At 42.4% G+C, this 26,898-nt stretch overlaps 1 protein-coding gene across 3 annotated transcripts in view; it reads right to left on the bottom strand.

Annotated features, from left to right (window-relative positions):
- Positions 1–26,898, bottom strand: part of COL22A1 (collagen type XXII alpha 1 chain) — a 395,576-nt gene that overhangs the window by 275,817 nt on the left and 92,861 nt on the right. Inside the window, exon 1 of one of the 3 annotated variants that reach the window (XM_056522813.1) lies at positions 1,211–1,261. The exons of the other annotated variants lie outside the window; for them this stretch is intronic. The gene's annotated coding sequence lies outside the window, so the exon portion shown is untranslated. Of the gene's footprint in view, positions 1–1,210; positions 1,262–26,898 lie in introns of those variants that run through there. 3 annotated transcript variants of the gene reach the window in all.

Here is a 26,898-nt window from a genome sequence, read left to right on the forward strand (position 1 = left end):
AGTGCATACACATCAGTAATACAGGTAAAGAGTACAGAACATGTAATACCTCCCTGTACTGTAGGGGGCGCTACCAGACACCAGTCAGTGCATACACATCAGTAATACATGAAAAGAGTACAGAAAATGTTATACCTCCCTGTACTGTAGGGGGCACTACCAGACACCAGTCAGTGCATACACATCAGTAATACAGGTAAAGAGTACAGAACATGTAATACCTCCCTGTACTGTATGGGGCGCTACCAGACACCAGTCAGTGCATACACTTCAGTAATACAGGTCGGTTCTTCCAGCCCTTGACATGTTTCACAGATTCCATAGTATTGTATGTTGAGTCTGGTTTCAAGTTACAATGGTCCAGAAAAGACCATTGTATGTTGAAACTATTGTATGTTGAGGCCATTGTAAGTTGAGGGATCACTGTACATTGGCCCAGATTTACTATTATAAATTTCCACCAATTTCCGCATTATAGTCACATTTAGGCCTTATTTACACAGTGGAATTTCTGAGCGGAATCCAGCTTAAAAATTCAGCTCGGAAATTACATAGACAGACATTTATCAAGCGATTTAGTAAAAATTGGTTTACTAAAAATGTCGCACAAACTACGCGATTTTTCATGCGACATTTTGACCGGAAAGCAAGAAAAGCTATTTTTTTCCAAAACTTAACTACGTAGTAATAATTTTAAAATGGACTATGGGTAGTCAGGTATTTATTAACTGTGACAGTCGCAACTGTGCAAAAGAAAGTCGCAACAAGGTTAAAAATTGACTAAATTTACTCCAGCTCAAACATGGAGCAGAAAAAGCTACAACCAAAGTAAAAAAGGAAAAATTGCTTACGTGAAAGATAATTATCAACAGGCTGAAACCAATTGATAAATAAGTCGCACATAAGCAAAAAAAAAAGTAAGGAAAAAATACAAAAAAAAGGAATACATAAGCAAACATTGATAAATGTCCCCCATAGATCACACCTCCCAACTTTTGCTGCGAGCAGAGAGACAAGCCACACCCACTAACCACGCCCTCGGCCACACCCCTAGCCACGCCCCATCACACCAGCACATGCAGAATGGGAATACCTCTTTAAAAGCAATAACGTTGTCAGTCTGTCATCTAAGTTTAGGAGGACGTCCTATACAGGTGGCAGACTGACAACAACCCCCATCATTACCACTACAGGCCATGTAAGAGATTACATCAGGTGATGTCTTCTCTGATTGGAATCGGTCACTTTTATTTTTCTTCTCCATCCAGCCCAGACCGTCACAGTGATTTCTTCCAGCTACGACTCCTCTCAGCAGAACCTGTTGGAAAAAACATTTTAGGCTCCCCATTCTTCTAAGATCAATAATGCCCCAAACCGTGATAATAGGTGACCTGAGTTGGTAGAGCCCGTCCAGGGAGCGTTGCCCCTGTAGGTAAATTATCCAGATAGCCATCTCTTGTATGAAAACACCTATAAAACCTATGTAGATAGTAGGTAGCTGCACTATTGGCTCTGTAGTTAGTCCCGAGCTGCCCAATAGCTGGGCAGGAACATAGCATATAGTCCCCCAGGTAGGTACGGGGCATTTCCCCCACATAACGTAGGCAGCAGTTCCCCCACATAAGGTAGGCAGCAGTTCCCCCACATTAGGTAGGCAGCAGTTCCCCCACATTAGGTAGGCAGCAGTTCCCCCACATTAGGTAGGCAGCAGTTTCCCCCACATTAGGAAGGCGCAGTTCACCCACATTAGGAAGGCGACAGTTCTCTCACATTAGGTAGGCGACAGTTTCCCCACATAAGGTAGGCGACAGTAGCCCACTTTAAACAAGCAGCAGTCCACCTCATTAGGCAGGCAAAAGTACCCCCACCCAAAAGAGGCAGGGAGACAGGGATGCAGGGACCACCCTCTCCACCAAGCCCGCTCCAAACTTCCCCTGTACCCACTCCAAAGCCCCCTTTCTGCCCCCGCCACTGCTCTGCCATCCATACATACATACCGCTGTTTGGGTCTTCTTTCTCGATCCCTCTGCACGGCCTCCTATTCTTCTCTTCTTTCCTCTGAGCTCCGGCGTCTGATGACATCACTCATGCACCGGAGCGCAGAGGAACGGTCCTGCCTCTTGTGTCCACTGGCTGACTGTAGCCACGGACACAAGAGTGATTGACAGGGTGAGGAGCCAATGGCTTCTCACTCTGTCAAACTTTTTACCGAGCGGCACATTTAAAGGGGTATTCCAGGCAAAACCTTTTTTTTTATTTATTTTTTTATATAACAGTTTTTTTATTAAAGAATTTTTCTTTAAAACAGATATTTGAGAATAAGAAAATAAAAGTACATAGAATAATAAACAGAGTCATTACATATTAATAAGACCAGGTTACAATATGATAACATAGATCCGGCTGTAAAGATTTTTTTTACCTTATATATATATATATATATCTCAACTGGCTCTGGAAAGTTAAACAGATTTGTAAATTACTTCTATTAAAAAATATTAATCCTTCCAATAGTTATTAGCTTCTGAAGTTTTCTGTCTAACTGCTCAATGATGATGTCACGTCCCCGGGGGCTGTGCATGCTGGGAGAATATCCCCATAGGAACTGCACAGCTCCCGGGACGTGAGTCATCAGAGAGCAGTTAGACAGAAAACTTCAGAAGCTAATAACTATTGGAAGGATTAATATTTTTTAATAGAAGTAATTTACAAATCTGTTTAACTTTCCGGAGCCATTGATATATAAAAAAAAAAGTTTTGGCCTGGAATACCCCTTTAACTGTAGATGCCTCATAAGAGGCATTTACAGTTAAATGCGGGACATGTGGGGGCCATTCTGGGACGGCGGGACATCACCCCGAAAGCGTGAATATCCCACTGGATCCGGGACAGTTGGGAGGTATGCATAGATCCTTATAGATCCTTTTTGCGGAATCTACTCAGAAATGCATTGCCGTCTATGGAGATGGGGCATTTCAACGAGGTCCTAGTGCCAAATGATGAGTCCGCACCAGCTTCCCATTGAAATTGAAAAGTTCTGTCATGTGAATGGGGCCTCACTATGGGGGAGATTTATTAAAACCTGTGCAGAGGAAGAGTGTTGCAGTTGCCCATAGCAACCAGTCAGATCGCTTCTTTCATTTTTCACAGGCCTCTTTAAAAATGAAAGAAGCGATCTGATTGGTTGCTATGGGCAACTGCAACACTCTTCCTCTGCACAGGTTTTGATAAATCTCCCCCTTTGTGTTTCAACGTTGTTTTGATATTTTTCTGTTTTGTTCACACGCTGAAATGTCCACACAGAAAATCTCATTGCAGACATTCCGCAGACTGTGGGCGCCGACATAACATTCCCAAACACCTAACCCCAGGGCTGTAACCTGAGGTAAAAAAAAGACCACTCCTCGAATATCCTACTCCTAAGATATATATATAGGTATACAGTAATCAAGTGACATAAAGGGTATACCCCATATGCCTCTTGAGAACGCCGTCATTAAAGGGGTACTCTGGTGGAAAACAACTTTTTTTTTTTTTTTTTTTTTAAATCAACTGGTGCCAGAAAATTAAACAGATTTGTAAATGACTTCTATTAAAAAAATATTTACCCTTTCAGTACTTTTTAGCAGCTGTATGCTACAGAGGAAATTCTTTTCTATTTGAATTTCTTTTTTGTCTTATCCACAGTGCTCTCTGCTGACACCTCTGTCCATGTCAGGAACTGTCCATAGCCGCATAGGTTTGCAATGGGGATTTTCTCCTGCTCTGGACAGTTCCTGATATGGGCATAAGGTGTCAGCAGAGAGCACTGTGGACAAGACAAAAAAAGAAATTCAAAAAGAAAAGAATACAGCATACAGCTGTTAAAAAGTACTGGAAGTGTAAAGATTTTTTTTAATAGAAGTAATTTACAAATCTGTTTAACTTTCTGGCACCAATTGATTTAATTTTTTTTTTTTCCCCCACCGGAGTTCCCCTTTAAGGGAAACATTAAGGAGGGCATGACAGTTATTATTTTAATGTCACACTGAGAAAGATTCAATTGATCACAGGGGGAGTATAATAAAAGTTATATTTTAGGGGTAGGATATTAGGGGGGTGTTGTATAACCTTGGGCTACAGCCCTGGGGTTAAAGGGGTATTCGAGGCAAAAACTTTTTTTTATATATAAACTGGCTCTGGAAAGTTAAACAGATTTGTAAATTACTTCTATTAAAAAAATCTTAATCCTTCCAATAGTTATTAGCTTCTGAAGTTGAGTTGTTGTTTTCTGTCTAACTGCTTTCTGATGACTCACGTCCCGGAAGCTGTGCAGTTCCTATGGGGATATTTTCCCATCATGCACAGCTCCCAGGACGTGACATCATCATTGAGCAGTTAGACAGAAAACTTCAGAAGCTAATAACTATTGGAAGGATTAAGATTTTTTAATAGAAGTAATTTACAAATCTGTTTAACTTTCCGGAGCCAGTTGATATATAAAAAAAAGTTTTTGCCTGGATAACCCCTTTAAGTGTTTTTTGTATTTAGGGCCCCTCACCTGCCCTTTTTTGGGTTATTGTTATTAATTGGCATAACATGCCGTTGTAGGACCGCTGGGGAATGCGTTGTCCCATAGACGGCAATTCCATGCACAGGGTTATTCTTTCTGCGGACACCGGAATCAGAATCGGCGCGGAAATTCCGCCATGTGGCACAGCGCAGCAGACTCTCGTAGAATACAATGGGACTCTGCTGCTGCGGAATCTCCATGCGGAATTCCAGTGAGGAATTCTGCACAGAAATTCCCACGTGCGAACATAGGTCTGCGAGGGGCGTGGCCTCTGTAAATTGGGGCGTGGCCTGAGGGATGTATGTGTTCCCAACAAATTTACTAACGCAAAAGGCACATTTCTGGCTCAATTTTAGATTTCAGGTACACAAAAAAAAAAAAAGAAGAAGAACCCAGGTGTAAATAACAGTGCATTTTGCATCTGGACATTGCCCTACATGCCCAAATCAATAAACGTGCGCCAAAGTAGTGAATACCACATATAAATACACTACGCACAATGCAGCCGGCATGTCGGACTCTCAGTAAACAATAGTAATGGCCTCTCGTTGTATACAGAGCAGAAAGGTATATAAAACCGTGTGCAGAGGAACAGTGGAGCCGTTTCCCATAGCAACCAATCAGGAGCAGGTTGCCCATAGCAACTGATAAGATTTCAGCTTTCATTTTAAACAAGGCCTATAGATAATGAAACCTGGAATCTGATTGGTTGCTATGGAAAACTGCTCCTGATTGGTCGATATGGGCAACTGCCCCACTGTTTCTCTACACAAGGTTTGATGCATCTACTTTAGGCTGGGTTCACACCACGTTTTGTTAAATACGGTTCCCGTATACGACTGGGAGGAGGGGGGGGCGGGGCTTAATTGCGGCGCCCGCACTCAGCCGTATTCGAGAACCGTATTTAATGCATGTCTATGAGCCGGCCGGAGTGAACCGCAGTCTCCGGTCGGCTTCGCTTTCGGCCGTATGCGGTTTCCCGACCGCAGGCAAAAACGTGGTCGACCGCGTTTTTGCCTACGGTCGGGAAACCGCATACGGCCGAAAACGAAGCCGACCGGAGGCTGCGGTTCACTCCGGTCGGCTCATAGACATGCATTAAATACGGTTGCCGAATACGGCTGAGTGCGGGCGCCGCAATTAAGCCCCCTCCTCCCAGCCGTATACGGGAACCGTATTTAACAAAACATGGTGTGAACCCAGCCTTAAGCAGTGTTTCCCAACCAGGGTGCCTTCTGCTGTTGCAAAACTACAACTCCCAACATGCCTGGGAGTTGTAGTTTTTCTAATATTAAGAATAGATAAAGCGAGGTATCTAATAGTCGAGTCCTGGGAAAAAAGTGTGGGAACTCCACACTTAAAGGGGGTACTAGACATCTTATACCCTATCCAAAGGATAGGGAATAAGATGTCTGAATGCGGGGTCCCGCCGCTGGGGACTCCCACGTTGTCCCTGCTGCACCTGGCGTTCATTTAGAGCGTTGGGTACAGCGCCGGAGGCTTGTGACGTCACAACCCCTCAATGCAAATCTATGGGAGGGTGCATTACGGTGACGCGCCCCTGCACCGCATCACCAGTCATCCAGCTCGCTCCGTGCATCGGATGTCTGGGGTGCCTCAGCCGAGATTGCGGGGGTCCCAGCACGAAGATCCCCGTGATCAGACATCTTATCCCCTATACTTTGGATAGGAGATAAGATGTCTAGGGGTGGAGTACACCTTTAAGAGCTGGTCCTGCAGTACTCCTGCTAATGGGAACTGCATTCCTGCTGTGCAGGAACTCCGTTCCCATGAGTCCTTGCAGGACTTGAGCCCTGGAGGTATCTAATCAGCTATCATAAGCAATTCTCCCAATCCAGTAATAAGGTAAGTAGGGGAAGTGAAATAAAACTTTACTTTTACTTAGTAAATAGATAAAACAATTATAGATAGCGAGTGTTCTATAGGTTATGTATTACCATCCAAAAAGACGCATAATAGGAATAAACAAGCTGTTAAAATTGTTGCTGTAATATCTCATTAATGCAAATACACAGAGTCACTATCCAAATGTAACTCGTCTCCAAAACTGCCCGACGTGTTTCAGTCTTTGGTAAGGTGTCCTCATCAGGGGCACATAAGGAGACAGTGACCTAGAAGGAAAACAAATTCGCTATTGCATGTATTTGTATTGCGTTAATTGGAGACGCTGATGCAGTAGCGGCTCCTAATGAGAAATCATGTGCTCAGTAGGTATTATAGCACATCAACGTTTGGCACAATCATAGTGAGCAGAATTAGCCTCTGGTCTGCGCGTTCAGAAGCCGGCACGACTGCACGGCTCCCCGTCATAGCGGGTACGCACACACAGGACGGGAATCGCCATGACGGGTCAACAGACTGGACCAGAGGCTACTATGCTGCTCACTAGGATTGTGCCAAACATTGATGTGCTATAATACCTAGTGAGCACATGATTTCTCATTAGGAGCCGCTACTGTATCAGCGACTCCAATTAACGCAATACAAATACACGCAATAGCAAATTTGTTTTCCTTCTAGGTCACTGTCTCCTTATGTGCCCCTGATGAGGACACCTTACCAATGTCTGAAACGTGTCGGGCAGTTTTGGAGACGAGTTACGTTGAGATAGTGACTCTGTGTATTTGCATTAATGACATATTACACCAATAAGTTTAACAGCTTGTTTATTCCTATTATGCGTCTTATTGGATGGTAATACATAACCTATACAACACTCGCTATCTATAATTGTTTTATCTATTTACTAAGTAAAAGTTAAGTTTTAGTCCACTCCCCATACTTACCCCAGTTGTAGTTTTTCAACAGCATGAATCACCCTGGTTGGGAAACAGTGACCTAAGGCCATGTTCACATGGACACAAAAAACACATGTATAAAATTCCCTTATAAAAAAGGGTGTTTTGTAGATTTTTTTCAGGCCTTTTTTAAGTTTTTTCCTTCTTCTTCACTGCACAGCCAGGCTGGGGTATCAAACCACAAATGCGGTTTTTAGAGTGTTATTGCACCAAAAACCACAACAAAGCGTACACCGCTTACTGGCAAACTGCACCAAAGAGGTGCCAAAGGGGGAATGAAAGAAAATAAAAATGAAAAACCTCAAGACTCCTGTTGAAATGGGTTTTTGAGGCAAAAAAAACCACACGGTTTTCAATTACATGTAACAAGATCCCCCCTTTCCAACGTATACATGCACACTCACCCTAGCTGAATGTGCATGTATACGTGGGGAAAATTGGGAGAGATGGTTCAAAATTCCACCGAAAAAGATTCATCTGAAACATCATAATCATAATCTGAATCATAAAAAATAAAAAACAAAAAATTCTAAATACTCCCAAAAAAGATTTCCACATACTGAAAAAGGTCTATTGACGAGGAGTTAATGCAATGTATAATATTGGGAAAAATACATAAAAAAAAAATAAAGATTAAGAATCTTAAATTTTTTTACTTCTTTTTCAGCCCTCAGAAGTTTCTTTTGAGACATTTTTGATCATTGGGAATTATTTTTAGCTTTTCCAACAAGGATTTAAACGTAAATTAAACAATAACATGAGGTATGAATTTCATACAATTCCCTTGGCTGTACTGTTTAGTACTGGGGCTCTGTCTCATTCACTTCAGTCGAGTCGAGTTGCAATACCAGACACAACCTGTGGACAGGAGCGGCGCTGTATGTGAAAAAAAAAACAGCATTTTTCTAATACTGAACAATCCCTTTAACATCAGTTTAGACAATGAGCCAGTGACTTGTATTCCAGGGACTGAACAGCAGCGGAGCACATTGTCAGCTGGTGCACGCGGTTCCCTCCAGCTTATTTCCAAGGGTCATATTCAAGAAGTGGCACAAACACAGCTGTCCCTGTCTGGAAGGCGCTTATTTACTAGAACAGGAAGCGCCTCCGCTGCCTCCGCTGCCTCCGCGGCCTCCGCTGCCTCCGCGGCCTCCGCGGCCAACGCTGCCTCCGCTGCCACATATTTCACTTTCATCTTTGCCAATGTGTTTTTTCTTCCTTTTTTTTTTTTTGTTTGAACACATAAAGTGATGTCAGGGACCTAGGTATAGGAGAAGAAGAATTTGCCCCCTGACCCCTGGTGTCTGAGGGGGTCCCATCAGATGTCATCCTTATCAGGTAGGTGGGGGCCCCATAATATGGCATCAGTATCAGGCAGGTGGGGGCTCCATCAGATGGCATCAGTCTCAGGCAGGTGGGGGCCCCATTAGATGGCATCAGTATCAGGCAGGTGGGGGCCCTATAAGATGGCATCAGTATCAGGCAGGTGGGGGCCCCATTAGATGGCATCAGTATCAGGCAGGTGGGGGCCCTATAAGATGGCATCAGTGTCAGGTAGGTAGGGGCTGCATCAGATGGCATCAGTATCATGTAGGGGGGGCCACATAAGATGACATCAGGTCTAGGCCCCATAAAATGGGATCAGTATCAGGCAGGTGGGGGCTCCATCAGATGGCAGCAGTATTGTGGTGGCCCAGTACGGGAGATGTTGCCCCGTACCCTTGCTGTCCTGTCAGGCAGCCTCCTTCAGTGTCCCCAGGGCCCCTTGCACCTGTTTCCCCCCCTGTACATATGTTCTGCAGTGTATTGTATTATAAAATGTGTTGTATCTTTAAGGCTAGGTTTCCACTTGGTTTTTTTTCTGGCAGTTTTTGGATTTCTGCCACTGCAGTTTTTGAGCCAAAGCCAGAAGTGTATTCAAAAGGAATGGGAAATATAAAGGAAGGACTTATACTTCTCCTCCCTTATGGATACACTTCTGACTTTGGCTCAAAAACTGCAGTGGCAGAAATCCAAAAACTGCCAGAAAAAAAACCAAGTGGAAACCTAGCCTAAGAGTTATGTCATGTGATTGTGTGGTGGCCCAGTACGGGATGGTGTTGCCCCATACCTTCCTGATATGGACAGAGATGTCAGCAGAGAGCACTGTGTTCAGACAGAAGGGAAATTCAAAAAGAAAAGAGCTTCCTGTGTGTTATACAGCAGCTGAAAAGTACTGGAAGGATTGTTTTTTTTTAAATAGAAATAATTTACAAATATGTTTAACTTTCTGGCACCAGTTGATTTAAATGAAAATGTTTTCCAGTGGAGTACCCCTTAAATGTCTCTTTGTTGCCTTTTTAATGCCTTCTTGATGCCTCCCTGGTGTCTTCTTAATGCCTCCCGTGGAAAACTTTTTTTTTTTTTTTTAAATCAACTGGTGCCAGAAAGTTAAAGTAAAAAAATCTTAATCCTTCCAGTACTAAAAAGTACTGGAAGGATTAAGATTTTTTAATAGAAGTGATTTACAAATCTGTTTAACTTTCTGGCACCAGTTGATTAAAAAAAAAAAAAGTTTTCCACGGGAGTACCCCTTTTATGCTTTCTTGGTGGCTTCTTATCACATCCTTGGTGCCTACTTATTGCCTTTTTTGGTCTTCCTTATCGCCTCATTGGTATTTCCTTGGTGCCCCCTCAATGCCTCCTTGGTCTTCCTTATCGCCTCCTTCGGGTCTCCTTAATGCCTCCTTGGTGCCTTTTTCATGCCTCCTTGTGCCCTTTCTGGACACCATTTTCCTAACCCGTCTATTAGATGTAAAATAACAACAAATCCTTCTAATCAGGACAGAAACTGCAGACAAAAGAAAATGGGATTCCTGTTCCCTTTGTGTTCTCCTCTCACCCCACTGGTTTCCTTTGTACTCAGAGAAGAGGAGACTCATCCCGAGGACACTGAGGGAATCTTATTCAGGCCCTGATCCCTTGTATTGTCACAGATATGTCACATTGTATTACATGATCACAGCAGGAAGGGTTAATAACAGGGACGCGCTGGGGACACCGGGAAATGACATCTAAGTAACATATGGGCCCTGATTTATGATTTATGAGTGTTGTGTAGGTTTCTTTGTGGGTTTTAATTCCCTGCAATTTATTTTCCACGGTATTTACTAAGGTTTCCCTACACTTTTTTTTTTTTTTTACACATGTTCTGATCTGTCGGGTTTTTCTCAGCTCAAATCCACCACATTTTATGTGGAAACCTTAGTAAATATGTTTTTTTTATTTTTTTTAAATGTCGAGATCACGCCCCCTTTCCTGGCGACCACGCCCCTTTTTGGTTTTTCGTAGCAAAATGGAGAGTAAGTCAGGGCTTTTTCAATTCTGGCGCAAAATCTGGCACAGACAGAATTTCTGGCACAATGTGTCAGAATCTGGTGCACAACCCGACAAAACATGTCGGGTTTGCAATAGTAAATGAGGGACTTTGTGTGATATATAAATATATGTAACATAATGTAGAGTGTGTAATATAAAGTGTATATAAATAGTATGGTATAAAGTATATATAGTATATACAATAAATATAGTGTATAATATAGTATATACAATAAATATAGTGTATAATATAGTATATACAATAGATATAGTGTATAATATAGTATATACAATAGATATAGTGTATAATATAGTATATACAATAGATATAGTGTATAATATAGTATATACAATAAATATAGTGTATAATATAGTATATACAATAGATATAGTGTATAATATAGTATATACAATAAATATAGTGTATAATATAGTATATACAATAGATATAGTGTGTAATATAGTATATACAATAAATATAGTCTATAATATAGTATATACAATCTAGTAAAATATAAGAGATAAAGTTTATAATATGGTATAATACAGTAGATGTAATTATATATTATTATTATTGATATCATGATATATATGTGTATATATATATATATATATATATATATATATATATATAGTAATACCTGATGAAGAGAGGAATCCCCTCTAGAAATGCGTTGTCCTGCACATTCCGAATCTGTGTAACTTACATTGCCCGTGTTACTACTGTACATCGAAAAATAAAAAGTTTACACAGCATTATGGCCGAAATCATCTGTTTCATCCCAGAGAAGCGCCGCACAAAAGTCGGATTTTGGGTCTGTCCCTTTCCACGGACACCCGCAACCCACTTTCAGCCTGTATCCTGTCCGCCTGCCTGCGGTGCCGACAAGCAGCAGCTCCCAGAACTCCACCACACTCGCCCGCATCCTAACCACCTGCCAGCGGCGCTCACATCTAGCGGCTCACGATCACCTGTCAGCATCAGGACCACCCGACAGCGGTGCCGACAGCCAACGGCCCCCAGAACCTCACCGCACACCAAAAAATGCATAGTTGTGCCTGAAATTCTCTACAAGGTGAGCAGCATTTCATTTTTAATTTTTTTCATTTTTTCCCCCATTGTCTAGACTGGATACAATTGTATCACTTCTCAGCTGAGAGCAGGACTAGCTATGTACAATGTATCAGTCTGGAGTCCAGGATGTTTAGCTCACAGAGCATTGTCTAGACTGGATACAATTGTATCACTTCTCAGCTGAGAGCAGGACTAGCTATGTACAATGTATCAGTCTGGAGTCCAGGATGTTTAGCTCACAGAGCATTGTCTAGACCGGATACAATTGTATCACTTCTCAGCTGTGAGCAGGACTAGCTATATACAATGTATCAGTCTGGAGTCCAGGATGTTTAGCTCACAGAGCATTGTCTAGACTGGATACAATTGTATCACTTCTCAGCTGAGAGCAGGACGAGCTATGTACAATGTATCAGTCTGGAGTCCAGGATGTTTAGCTCACAGAGCATTGTCTAGACTGGATACAATTGTATCACTTTTCAGCTGAGAGCAGGACTAGCTATGTACAATGTATCAGTCTGGAGTCCAGGGTGTTTAGCTCACAGAGTATTGTCTAGACTGGATACAATTGTATCACTTCTCAGCTGTGAGCAGGACTAGCTATGTACAATGTATCAGTCTGGAGTCCAGGATGTTTAGCTCACAGAGCATTGTCTAGACTGGATACAATTGTATCACTTCTCAGCTGAGAGCAGGGCAAGCTATGTACAATGTATCAGTCTGGAGTCCAGGATGTTTAGCTCACAGAGCATTGTCTAGACTGGATACAATTGTGTCACTTCTCAGCTGAGAGCAGGACTAGCTATGTACAATGTATCAGTCTGGAGTCCGGGATGTTTAGCTCACAGAGCATTGTCTAGACTGGATACAATTGTCTCTATTTCAGTAGAACTAGCTGTGACTGTAGACAGGATTGTTCTCTTAAAGCTTAAATCTGATTCTGAATAATTGACGATCTTCCAGATTAGATAGTTGTAGAATTTTTCATTTACACTTTGACAACTGGAAAATAACTTTGAAGCTGATGGGACAGAAGAGATTTTCTTCAATTACCGCAAAGTAATCCAGCGTCATGAACGCTATAAATTATTTTGTGATGTTATGTGTCCGCCTACTATATGACAACTAATTCTTCATTTATTCCTCTGGGATTATGGGATTATCCTCTATAACAGTGGTCTCCAACCTGCGGACCTCCAGCTGTTGCAAAACTACAACTTCCAGCATGCCCGGACAGCCAACGGCTGTCCGGGCATGCTGGGAGTTGTAGTTTTGCAACATCTGGAGGTCCGCAGGTTGGAGACCACTGCTCTATAGGCTCCACTGAGTTCCCTTTTCCTTTAGGGATCATCTTTGTAACCTGAGAATCTCCTGGCGTCCATGACATAACTCGTCTCCATTACTTGTCACAACCTGTCATCAGTTATGAGAATTGAAGCAAATTTTTGTGAATTAACTTTTTGCATTTTGTAAAAATGTTTTAATTGAGAGAAAATTTGTCATCAAATTCCTCCCCCCCCCATAAACTCTTAAGACAACTAAATATGTCCTGTTGGGAGGGGGGGGGGGGGTTGGTTACTGTTCAGACATCTCCATGTTTGCTATGATAATCGAATATATCAGCAGTAATCCCTATCAATCCTATCTGTGCATCATCCGATATCCTTTCATGTCAGGATAAAAGACGCACCTACAGAAGTGCTCCAATATCCTGCACACTCACCATCACTAGTCCTACTGCACCATCTGTTTCTTTCCAGCACAGCTGCCTCTATGTGACTCGTTACTGTAACTGGGTCATGTGACCCCCAGCCTGACCCACAGAAAATCACAGTGTTTTATGTGTCAGTCCAGGATCAGCTGACTTCCTTAGAACTACAGAATTAAATCACCACCTATTAGGGCTGGGTTCACATCACGTTTTCTCCCATACGGGAGCGCATACAGCAGGGAGGAGCTAAAACCTCACGCTCCCGTATGCCTTTGTATGCGCTCCTGTATGTCATTCATTTCTATGAGCCGGCCAGAGTGAAACGTTCGGTCCGGTCGGCTCATTTTTGCCCCGTATGTGCTTTTACAACCGGACCTAAAACCGTGGTTGACCACAGTTTTAGGTGAGGGGAAAAAGCGCATACGGCGCAAAAATGAGCCGACCGGACCGAACGTTTCACTCTGGCCGGCTCATAGAAATGAATTACATACGGGAGCGCGAGGTTTTAGCTCCTCCCTACTGTATGCGCTCCCGTATGGGAGAAAATGTGATGTGAACCTAGCCTTGGATGTCTCCTGCTAGCTCCCAGACCCCTCCCCTCCAGCACTATCTGTATACTGCTGTTGCTATCTCCATGGGATCAGAATATATAGTAGTTAAACACCTGCCCCCCCCCCCACTCTATCTGTATACTACTGCTGCTTTCTCTATGGGATCAGAATATATAGTAGTTAAACACCTGCCCCCCCCCCCCCACTCTATCTGTATACTGCTGTTGCTATCTCTATGGGATCAGAATATATAGTAGTTAAACACCTGCCCCCCCCCACCCACTCTATCTGTATACTACTGCTGCTTTCTCTATGGGATCAGGATATAAAGTAGCTATACACCTTTCCTCCAGCTCTATCTGTATACTGATGCTATGTCTATGGGGTCAGGATATATAGTAGTTATACACCTTTCATCCAGGTCTATATGTATACTGCTGCTGTCTCTATGGGAACAGGATAGTTATTGTGGTTATCCCCTCCAGCTCTAATGGTATACTGCTGCTGTTATCTCTATGGGATCAGGATATATAGCAGTTATACACTTCCCTTCCAGCTCTATCTGTATACTGCTGCTACTATCTCAATGGGATCAGGATATATAGTAGTTATACACCTCCCGTCCAATTCTATCTGTATACTGCTGCTGTTATATCTATGGAATCAGGATATATAGCAGTTATACACCTCCCGTCCAGCTCTATCTGTATACTGCTGCTGCTTTTTCTATGGGATCAAGATATATAGTATACTGCTGCTATCTCTATGGGATCTGGAAATATATTAGTTATACACTTCCCCTCCAGCTCTATCTGTATACTGCTGCTGCTATGTCTATGGGATCTGGAAATATATTAGTTATTCACCTCCCCTCCAGCTCTATCTCTATACTGCTGCTTCTATCTCTATGGGATCAGAATATATAGTAGTTATACACCTCCCCTCCAGCTCTATCTGTATAATGCTGCTTCTATCTCTATGGGATCAGGATACATAGTAGCTGTACACCTCCCCTCCAGCTCAATCTGTATACTGCTGCTTCTATCTCTATGGGATCAGGATACATAGTAGCTATACACCTCCCCTGAGGCTGTGTTCACATGTTGCATTTTCTCCAGTTTGTTTTTTTGCCCAGAATTGCAGCAAAAAAGTGGCCAAAAGGCCAATATGCAATAAAATCAAAACAAAAAATGCAGTAAAATTGTATCATGTGAACACATCCTGAAGGCTTCACATATTTATTAAATATCTTTGTTTTAATTATAGGTCAAATCACTTTCTCCTCATGGCAATATTTCTCTAAAAAACACACTTTGAATAAAAAAAAAAAGCTTAAAACTGCACATAATGTGAAATGACACCGACCTACTTATGGTTCTTAGCAGTTTAGGCTTCTGTTTGCTGGTGTCTAGGCAGGTTAAAGGGGTATTCCAGGCAAAAACTTTTTTTATATATATATCAACTGGCTCCGGAAAGTTAAACAGATTTGTAAATGACTTCTATTAAAAAATCTTAATCCTTCCAATAGTTATTAGCTTCTGAAGTTGAGTTACTGTTTTCTGTCTAACTGCTCTCTGATGACTCACGTCCCGGGAGCTGTGCAGTTCCTATGGGGATATTCTCCCATCATGCACAGCTCCCGGGACGTGACATCATCATTGAGCAGTTAGACAGAAAACTTCAGAAGCTAATAACTATTGGAAGGATTAAGATTTTTTAATAGAAGTAATTTACAAATCTGTTTAACTTTCCGGAGCCAGTTGATATATAAAAAAAAAGTTTTTGCCTGGAATACCCCTTTAATATGTTTATCTAATAAGATTAACTGCAGTGATGAGACTCCAACCCCTCTCTCTCTCTCTCTGCAAAGCCAGAGGATTCATGGAAAATGTAGGCAGCTTTACAAAATCATTTCTGTTCTGAAATGGAAATCAGTCTGGCTGAAAACTCTCACCTGCCACATCCAATAAAACAGGTAAGCACAATGCATACACAACTATATAAACAAAAAAAATGCTTTAAAGGGGTACTCCACTGGAAAACATAATTTTTTTTTTTTTAAATCAACTGGAGCCAGAAAGTTAAACAGATTTGTAAATGACTTCTATTAAAAAATCTTAATCCTTCCAGTACTTATCAGATGCTATATGCTCCACAGGAAGTTCTTTTCTTTTTGAATTTCCTTTCTGTCTGACCACAGTGCTCTGACTGTTCCTGACCTGGACAGAGGTGTCAGCAGAGAGCACTGTGGTCAGACAGAAAGGAACTTCAAAAAGAAAAGAACTTCCTGTGGAGCATATAGCAGCTGATAAGTACAGGAAGGATTAAGATTTTTTAATAGAAGTAATTTACAAATCTGTTTAACTTTATTGCACCAGTTGATTAAAAAAAAATGTTTTCCAGTGGAGTACCCCTTTTAATGCTACATTACGATATGGCGTGTGACTGGATAAAACATAATTTCCTCAGGTATGCTAAAATAATCATAACAAACGTGTAGATGTTTATGCTGCTTTCTCCGAGACCTTAGATAAACCCCAGTCGTCACGGCATGGAGCGATAAGAGTCTGACTAGAGATGAGCGAACTAACAGTAAATTCGATTCGTCACGAACTTCTCGGCTCGGCAGTTGATGATTTATCCTGCATAAATTAGTTCAGCTTTCAGGTGCTCCCGTGGGCTGGAAAAGGTGGATACATTCCTAGGAGACTCTTTGATAGGAATGTATCCACCTTTTCCAGCCCACCGGAGCACCGGAAAGCTGAACTAATTTATGCAGGAAAAGTCATCAACTGCCGAGCCGAGAAGTTCGTGACAAATCGAATTTACTGTAAGTTCGCTCATCTCTAAATCTGACACAAGAATGTGTGTTATGGAGCCATCATGACATAGTTGTAGTAGTGACTTGTAGTACATTTTCGCTAAACAGATAAGATCATGAAAGGGATATCCTCATCTTTTCGAGAAGATAAAAATAATTCAGTTTATTTTATTTAAGTACATGATAAGGAAGATTAAAGCATTGACGCCTTACCATATGGGCCAAATATATTTCATATTAACATTTTATACAATTTTTCCCCATAGGTGGTCCAATATGATACATTAAGAAAGTGTTTCATAACCAGTGTTCCTCCAGCTGTTGCAAAACTACAACTCCCAGCATGCCCGGACAGCCGTTGGCTGTCCGGGCATGCTGGGAATTGTAGTTTTGCAACAGCTGGAGGCACACCGGTTAAGAAACAGTGCATTAGACACTAAACCTGAAGCAGTTTTTGTTTTGCCCTCACAACTGATTTAGTTGTTACAATGTATCATTGCAGTGAATCTTTGTTTTGGATAAGTGCAAAATATTTAGCTTTTTGTTCTTATCTACGCAGATACACAGTGACAAGACCATGAAGTGTGTGAGCAGGACTAGTTCTGTCAGATTTAAGCATGTGAATATATGATAGGATATAGTTCGATGTACTAGAAGCAGAAGGAAAATTGTAATAACGATAGATGTAAATATGTAGGAGAAGAAATCTCGAGAGGAGAAAGAAGGAGGAGGACAAGGAGGGAAAAAAGAGAGAATGAGAAGGACAAGGTGGAGAAAAATGGCGGAGAAGGTGGTTAAGAACGAGAAGATGAAAGGAGAAGGATAACACAAAGAAAAAATAAGATAGTAAAGGGCAAAAAGTAAAGGACAAGGGGGGGAGAAGATAGGAAAAAGGACAATAAAGTAAAGGATAAGGGAGGGGAGGAGGAAGAGGAGGAAATGGAGGAGGAGATGATGAGGAGGACAATAAAGTAAAGGATGAGGGAGGGGAGGAAGAAGAGGAATAAATGGAGGAGGACATAAGGAGGAGGACAATAAAGTAAAGGATGAGGGAGGGGAGGAGGAAGAGGAGGAAATGGAGGAGGAGATGATGAGGAGGACAATAAAATAAAGGATGAGGGGGAGGAAGAAGAGGAGGAAATGGAGGAGGAGATGATGAGGAGGACAATAAAGTAAATGATGAGGGAGGGGAGGAAGAAGAGGAGGAAATGGAGGAGGACATAAGGAGGAGGACAATAAAGTAAAGGATGAGGGAGGGGAGGAAGAAGAGGAGGAAATGGAGGAGATAAGGAGGATGACAATAAAATAAAGGATGAGGGAGGGGAGGAAGAAGAGGAGGAAATGGAGGAGGAGATAAGGAGGAGGACAATAAAGTAAAGGATAAGGGAGGGGAGGAAGAAGAGGAGGAAATGGAGGAGATAAGGAGGAGGACAATAAAGTAAAGGATAAGGGAGGGGAGGAGGAAATGGAGGAGGACAATAAAGTAAAGGGTAAGGGAGAGGAGGAAGAAGAGGAGGAAATTGAGGAGGAGATAAGGAGAAGGACAATAAAGTAAAGGATAAGGGAGGGAAAAAAGAGGAGAAAATGGAGGAGGAGATAAGGAGAAGGACAATAAAGTAAATGATAAGGGAGGGAAAAAAGAGGAGAAAATGGAGGAGGAGATAAGGAGAAGGACAAACATAAAGGATAAGGTAATGAATGAGAGGAAGAAGAGGAGAAAGGGAAAGGGTAAGAAGGCATGAATAAGGAAAAGAACATTGAGCGGTCTGAAGAAAAAGAAGACAGGAGAATGATAACACAAAGAAAAAACAATAAAGTACAGAATGATAAGGAAGAGGAGAGAAGGAAATAGAGGATAAGGAGCCGGGTGAAGAGAAAAGGAAGAGAAGAGTAAGGCTGTATTCACAATATGGCTTCCATCAGCTGTATTCCCCACCGAACTGCTTCAACACTAGGACCCGTAATGGAAATAGTGCAGCAGAATCCTATTGAGTACAATAGGAAGCTGCTGCCCAGGAAATTCTTAGTGTGAATGTAGCCTAAAAGGTCAAGGAGAAAGGGGAGGAGAGAAAAAGAAGGAAGGAAACGTCAGGCAGAAAAGGAAAAAAGAAAATGTAGAAGGGAGGAGGAGTAAAAAAGAAGGAGAGAAAGAGCACGTCTAGGGGAAAGAGAACACAATTAGAAGTAAAGGAAGGAGGAGAGAAGGGGTTAAAGAAAATTAAAGAGGCAAGAAAAGAAAAAGAGAAGAAGATTAGAAGGTGGAAGAGAGGAGCAGAATGGAATGTCTACACAAATAATGTCAGAATAATGAATGGAGACAGAACTTGAAATAACAAAATTTGGAAAGTAAAGGACGAGGGGGAGAGGAGAATGTAAGGAGAAGGACAATAAAGTAAAGGATAAGGGAGAAGGAGATGGAGGAGGAAGAGGTGAAGATAAGGAGAAGGACAATAAAGTAAAGGATAATAGAGAAGAGGAGGAGGAAGAGAAGAAGATGAGAAGAAGATGAGAAGGGCAAACATAAAGGAAAATATAATGAAAAGAATAGAAGGAGGAAGTGAAGGAGGAAGAGAGATGGAGAAAGAAGAGGAGAAGGAGAACGGGTAAAAAGGCAGTGAAGAAGGAAGAAGGAAAATGACAGTGAAAAAATATATAAATTTTTTGTAAATATAAAAGAAAATGTTGGACCAGTGGCCCCTGGTAAGTGCCTGCAGGTCCCAGCACAGTGGAGTCTCCTCCATATCACAACATCCTCCCCACTATGGCCAGGAAAGTATTTTCTTTTCTCTCCTCTTATTTCCGGCTCCTATTTCAAGTTCATTTAATGAATTTCTCATTGAAGTCTGTTAGATGAAAAATTTACTCCCAGACCAGCATAAGTAATGAGGCGTGGGACCGGCGTCTGTACACAACTGACTGCTGCCAAGTGCCTTATTGATCAGGGGCAGAGGAAGATGTACACCGCAGAAGCGTGACCTTTAGCGAATAGTTAGAAGAAATAATCTTCCTGGCTCCTGGGTCTTTATTAGACATCTAATAGAGCAAAACATAGGTTTAAGACAAACCCCCCGAGTGGTATCCTACAGGGGATGTTCAGCTCCTGTGTTAACATTAGGGATGCATGAGTGACGCCGGGCCCCAGCTGACGGTAGATATGACGCCAACACCTCAACAGGAAACAGGCAGGAATTCTCCATTGTATTGCACCTTGTTAAACCTCCATCTTTAATTTCGTGTTTTCTCCTGAGAGCCCGACAGAAAGTCATGTATCTAACACTTGCACACGAACCGGGTATCTAGACATCTCTTTTTGTTTTGTTTTTTTATTCCAATGAATGGCTCACATTTACTTAGTTTAATTATTTCTCTCCAGGATCTTCTCGGGAGATTGTGCGGATCATAAGGAAAGTTTACTCTACTAAGTGTGTTGGCGGAACCACCAATGGAAGTCTAGGATTTTCAGAATATCTCTAGTAATGGTAATGATACACTGAATCCTCACACTCAAAAAGTCTAGGTAGCATATGGCACCAATGCTGCATCAATGATGGCCCAACCACTGTAGACTCGGACTATGGCTAGAAGAAAAATGGCAGTGGAACTAGGAAAGTTTTGCGATATCTCGTTTCCTGTTGGCTCCAATTAGTTTTTCTAGGCACATGTCTATAATGGACCAACCACAGGCGGCCTGTATAAGAAGAGATGAAATAGAACGGAGCTTCCTACTACTTCTATGCCTTTGTCTTAGCCAATGCCATCTATGAGGATTAGCTGCCGTACCGAAGCCATGACTTGAAGCTCCAGAGCCAAAGTATAGAGTCTGTAATAGCCCAATACCCCAACTACCATGTGCCATTGATAATACTGATTTCTTCTATGGAACCAAGGGGCTTTTGGGTTCACATAGGCTCGAGGACCTGCCAATTTCACTTCTTACCTTTTGTTACCTATTTTATTGGGGGGGGGGGGGTGGAACTCTTTGGGGGGCTATAAATTGGTACAGTGCTTTCATTCAAGTGATCGGTAAGGGCCACATAGGTTGGCCCACTGCTGTGCCAGTAGGGCTGGCCTGCTGGTAACTGTAGCACACCCCCTTAGTAAATATTAATTTTCAGTTTACCTAAATAAGTAGGCCCTCCCCGCTTGGAGATCTCATGCGCACAGTGAGATGTCCAGCACCACCATCTCTTAGCGTAGTCTGGAAACTGCGCAGGCGCCAAGATGATCCGGGCCAGCAGTGCGGGTGGCTGGGTAGGCAGACCAACTCATTGATTATGAAAATTGTGTATAACTATTTTTTATTATTAACTATTGTCAATTGGTTGTTTCAGCCCTACAAGAGGCCCAAACTGTCTCTTCCCAGACATCTGGTCACCAGAAGGTCAGCATACACATTAGATGGTCGAAGAATCCCACCAATATTTGATGGTTTAGCAGTGGTATCTAACATGTATGGCCAGTTTTATAGTCTCAATGGCCTACCTAATGCTGTTGCTGGTCCTGAATCACTTCTACCTAAGCAGGTTTACCATTTAGGTATCTGAAAAAGCTGGGTGACAGATGTATCTGATGTTACATCTCTTGTGGGGGTTTTAACATCTTAATGACACAAGATGCACATGTCCACCTTGGTCACAGTCCAGGTGTATGAAGCACACTGACAAGTGAGCAATGGCTGCTATCAATGTTGGCTAGCTTAGGGGGCTGACTGGGACCTCCCCGGCACCATTGCGGGGTCCCAATCAGCGGACATTGATGGCTGAAGAGCCCTCATCTGCCTCTGTGCCATCAAATCAGTGCTCTCAGTATACAGGCAGCCTCACCAGCCTGTAGTAATAGAGCACCGATAACACTGATCAGTGCTGTGCTATGGTATAGCATTATTTGGTAAATGAAGGTCGGCACTTCTGCAGCCGGTGGTGCACGTGGATAAATTAATGCATAATAGAAAGAGGAGTCTCAGCACTCACCAAAACTTCAAGCAAAATAGTAGTTTAATTCCATATACTCAGTAGAACAGGACGCGTTTCGGCATTAAGCCTTCCTCTACAGAGGAGGAAGGCTTAAAGGGGTTGTGCGCTGCCCTGCAGTTCGGAGCTCCGCTCACAGCGTCTGAAAGTTCATTACTCTGAACGCTGTGTGCGGGCTTCCGTATTCGCGGCCGCCGGGCGTAACGTCACGCCCCCTTCCCATAGACTTTGATAGAGGGGGCGGGCGTGACATACCGAGGGGGCGGGAGAGACGTCACGAAGGGGCCGGGCGTGACGTCACACCCGGCGGCCGCAAACACGGAAGCCCGCACACAGCATTCGGTGTAATGAACTTCCGGACGCTGTGAGCGGAGCTCCAAACTGCAGGGCAGCGCACAACCCCTTTAATGCCAAAACACGTCATGTTTTACTGAGCATATGGAATAAAACTACTATTTTGCTAGAATTTTTGGTGAGTGCTGGGACTCCTCTTTCTATTATGGTATAGCATGAAAAAGTGTTTGCAATAAAAAGATTACATGTAATAGTTTCCTATTGGGACAAAAAAAATTGTATAAAAAATAAATAAAAATAAAATGTGTTTTTTAATGTTAATAAACTCCTACCCAAATACAAGTTTCAAAAAAATCCCTTTTTCCAATTTTTCTAAACAAAAATAATGCAGTCCAATTAAAACAAAAATGGTAGGGATAAAAACTACAGATTCCAGCGAAAAAAATTACATTGCCGTATACGGAAAAATAAGTGTTAAAGGGGTCAGAAGAGGACAATTTTACGCATTCTCATTTTCTTACAAGAAAGTTATAATTTTTTAAAATAGTAGAATAAAACAAAACCTATATAAATAGGTATCACTGTAATCGTATGGACCTACAGAATAAAGATAACCTGCCATTTTAACTGTAAAGTGCACTAAGTATCAACAAAACCCACAAAATGTGCACAATTTAGTTTTTTTTTCCACAATTTTGTCCCAGAATTTTTTTTTATTTTGTTTTGTGCAATTTTTTTTTTTAAATAAGCAATGTCATTACAAAATACAATTCGACCAGCATAAAACAAGTCCTCATATGAGTCTGTAGGTGGATAAATGAAAAAGTAATGGCTGTTAAGATGCGAGGAGAAAAAAAAAAGAAAAAATGAAAAATTGTTGCGTCCTCAAGGGGTTAAAAATGTTGCTACATTTTATGCAGTTCTGCATTACTAGTAGCCCTATTGGACATTCAGGGGTCTGTATTGCTTTTCATACAACTATCCCAGAGAGGAAAAAAAGTGTTCGGTTCTCCTGAAAGGTGAAGGAATTTGTATGTAAACTGATAGTTTCGAGTTTTTGGAGAAAGGCGTCTGAGCGGGTATCACATTATACACTGGCACCAAATTCTCCGGTTTGGAAAGTGACCAACTATCAGATTCGTATTAAACGGGTATTCCCGGAAAAACTTTTTTTTATACAACGACTGGCTCCAGAAAGTTCAACAGATTTGTATCTATTAAAAAATAAAAATAATAATTATCAGCTACTGAAGTTGAGTTGTTCTTTTCTGTCTGACAACAGTGCTCTCTGCTGACATCTCTGCTTGTCTCAGGAACTGCAAAGAGTAGAAGAGGTTATTGCTATGGGGATTTGCTTCTACTCTGGACAGTTCCAGAGACAGGTGTCATCAGAGAGCACTTAGACAGAAAAGAACAACTCAACTTCCGCAGCTCATAAGTACTGAAAGGATTAAGATTTTTTAATAGAAGTCATTTACAAATCTGTTTAACTTTCTAGAGCCAGTTGATGTATATATAACCCCCTTTAAAGAGTCTGCTTTTTGTTTTGCAGAAACAGCGCCCTCTTGTTTTTGGGTGAGGTATTGCAGCTCAGACTTATTCACAGGATGGACACAGGATGTAATGAACCTGTGTCTAAAACCATGATTCCCAACCAGGGTGCCTCCAGTTGTTGCAAAACTACAACTTCCAGCATGCCCGGACAGCCGAAGGCCCATTGATTTGGAAGAACTGGTCCAAATAGCTAAGAATAAATGGCTCACATGGTCACTGGCCAAAATGAAGGCAAACTTATCCAGGACTCCCTACTACAGTACTCTGTGACCTCACTGCACGCGTTATGATGTCATCATTCAATTGCAAAATGACATGCTACATAGACTATGTGACTTCACTACACACATGATGACATCATCATAATACAATGACAGAAAGGCCTGGTGCATAGACTGTGACCTCACAGCACTCATGATGACATCACCATCCAATCACAGACTGACTTGCTATACATGTTGTGTGATCTCACTGCCCCCACTGTGTGACATCTCCATTAGAGATGAGCGAATTTAGAAAAAATTCAATTTGACCGAATTTTCCCAAAAAAATTGGTTCGGCCCGAATTTATTTGCGGCAAATATGTATAAAAAACGGCAGTTTCTGGCCTACAGAGAGCCTCAATATGGGTGTAGAACACTTTGCCTTGCTGTAACATGCATAGGGTGTGTGCTGGGTTAGTGAAATAATACTGTTATTCAGAATAACATGCAGATTACCGGCATCGCTATTATAATCACTGCCGCAGAGCGGCACAATGACAGAGCATGGAGGTGGCATCAGTATGAGGAGACCATATAGTGCCTGAATGACACAGCATGGAGGTGTTGGCAGCATGAGGAGGCCATATAGTGGCTGAATGACACAGTGTGGAGGTGTTGGCAGCATGAGGAGGCCATATAGTGGCTGAATGACACAGTGTGGAGGTGTTGGCAGCATGAGGAGGCCATATAGTGGCTGAATGACCCAGCGTGAAGGTGGCAACAGTCTAACAAGACCATAGGGCCTCACAATTGAAAAGATTAAAGATATTTTTTAACATTTAAATTGAAGATTTGAATAGATTAACCTAAAAAGCTTTATTTAATGTGCCAGCAGCATGAGGAGACCACATGGCGGTACAGTGACACAGCCTGGAGGTGACGGAAGCATGAGGAGTCCATATAGCAGCTGATTGACACAGCCTGGAGGTGGCGGAAGCATGAGGAGACCATATAGTGGCTGAATGAGTAGCTGATTTTCCCACCAACAGTCCACACTGATTGACTGCTACTGCTGCCGACTCCAGGAACCTCTGTTCCACTACCTCTTGGGAAGGTAGGCTGACACAAAGCCGGTGGTCTAGCCCGGGCATGTTTGGCTCCAGACTTTCCACGTCTGCCACCATGCTGACTGTCAACCATGCTACCACCTTGCTGGCTCAACTGCTGCCTCATGGGCAACCTGCTACCCTCTTCTCCTGATGATGATGATGATGATGAAGCCCCTTCTGCACCCGGCTCCCAAGTGCAATTGGCTTCATCATCATCGAGTTGTGTCTGCATCTCACTGATGTCCTCCTCAGGTTCCCCAACAGTGTCTGCTTCAGGACCCTGAACACTTGCAACACCGCCTCCCATGTCACTCTCCGCATCACTACTTGGCCGCCTAGCGGAGCAAGCGGCGCATGTCTCCGCCCCTTCTTGGCTGTCCAGTAGCTGCTGACTATCCTCTATTAGATCGTCCTCAGTAAATAGTGGAGCTGAACCCACAGCATAAGATACTTCTCTAGGAGAGGGAACAGCATAGGGCAGAGGCAATGGGAGGATACGGACTGCTCCCGGGCCATGCCAACTGAGGGTTGTGTCTGAGGAACCCACCGACTGTTGACTGGGGGTGTCAGATGGTGTTAGCTTTTCAGTTGTTGTACACACAAGTGCGGCAGCACACAGTCGCTGTGTACTCCACCCAAAATTGCACTTTCTCTCTCAATCTCACTCCCTTCCCTATCAGTGCTTCTAGGCTGGATTGGGGCTTGAGGTAAATCGCTGCTGTAAAAATGCTGTCTGTCCCTCTCTCTCTCTCTCTCTCTCTCTCTGCAATAAAAGGCTGAAGTGATTGGCCGCAAGATGGCTGCCGATTATATAGGGCTGTGACATCACAGGGGTGGCTGGCTGCTGATAGGCTGCATGATGTATGTGATTCAGGGTCATCCCGCCGACCCATGTTCCCGCCTTCCCAGAATTCCTTGCCACATGTCCTCACGTATGGATCCGCCATTTTAAATGGAGCCTGGACCGCACTAAATGGAGTTTAATGAAGCGATTCCCATGATAGAATAGTGGCGATGTATGCATTCTTTGCGAATGTAAACATTTCTGTGCAACACAGCGCTGTCTGTCCCTCTCTCACTATGTAATAGAACGCTGATGTGACTGGCCGCATGATGGCTGCCGATTATATAGGGCTGTGACATCACATGGGTGGCTGCATGTGATTCAGGGTCATCCCGCCGACCCTTCTTCCCGCCTTCCCAGGATTCCTTGCCCCATGTCCTCACATGTGGATCCGCCATTTTAGATGCCCGGATTTTCTAACAGCTGTTAGAAAATCCCATTATAGTCTATGGGATTTTTCTAATAGCCATTTTAACCCATTATCGCCCGTTATTAATAACGGACGTTATTTTTTGATGGGCAATAGTAACGGGAGAAATAGTGCATGCACTAATTCTCCCGTTACTATCGCCTGTCACAAAATAACCGCCGTTATTAATAACGGGCGATAACAGGTTAAAACGGATATTAGAAAAATCTCATAGACTATAATGGGATTTTCTAACGCCAGTTAGTTATTTTTTACCGACCGTATAACTGCTGATTTCCTAACGGGCGTACGTAACGGAAGTTGTTTTATAGTGTGAAAGCAGCCTTACACTATCAATTTTTTTTTTTTACACAGTACACATCAGTGATGTGTACTGTGAAGAATGAAAACTAATGTTCGCAAAATTGCGAAGTGCTCATATAGTCGCGGTAAAAATTAGTATTTTGAATATTCGCATTCAACGCAATTTTTTTTGTCACATTACATTCCCAAAAAAATAAATATATTAATAAAAAGTGATTAAAACATTTATATATATGCAAAAGTGCTACCAATAAAAACTACAGATCACGGCGCAAAAAATGAGTCCTCATACATCCCTGTATATG

Source organism: Hyla sarda, chromosome 5 (genome assembly GCF_029499605.1).
Source record: "Hyla sarda isolate aHylSar1 chromosome 5, aHylSar1.hap1, whole genome shotgun sequence".
Taxonomy (NCBI): domain Eukaryota; kingdom Metazoa; phylum Chordata; class Amphibia; order Anura; family Hylidae; genus Hyla; species Hyla sarda.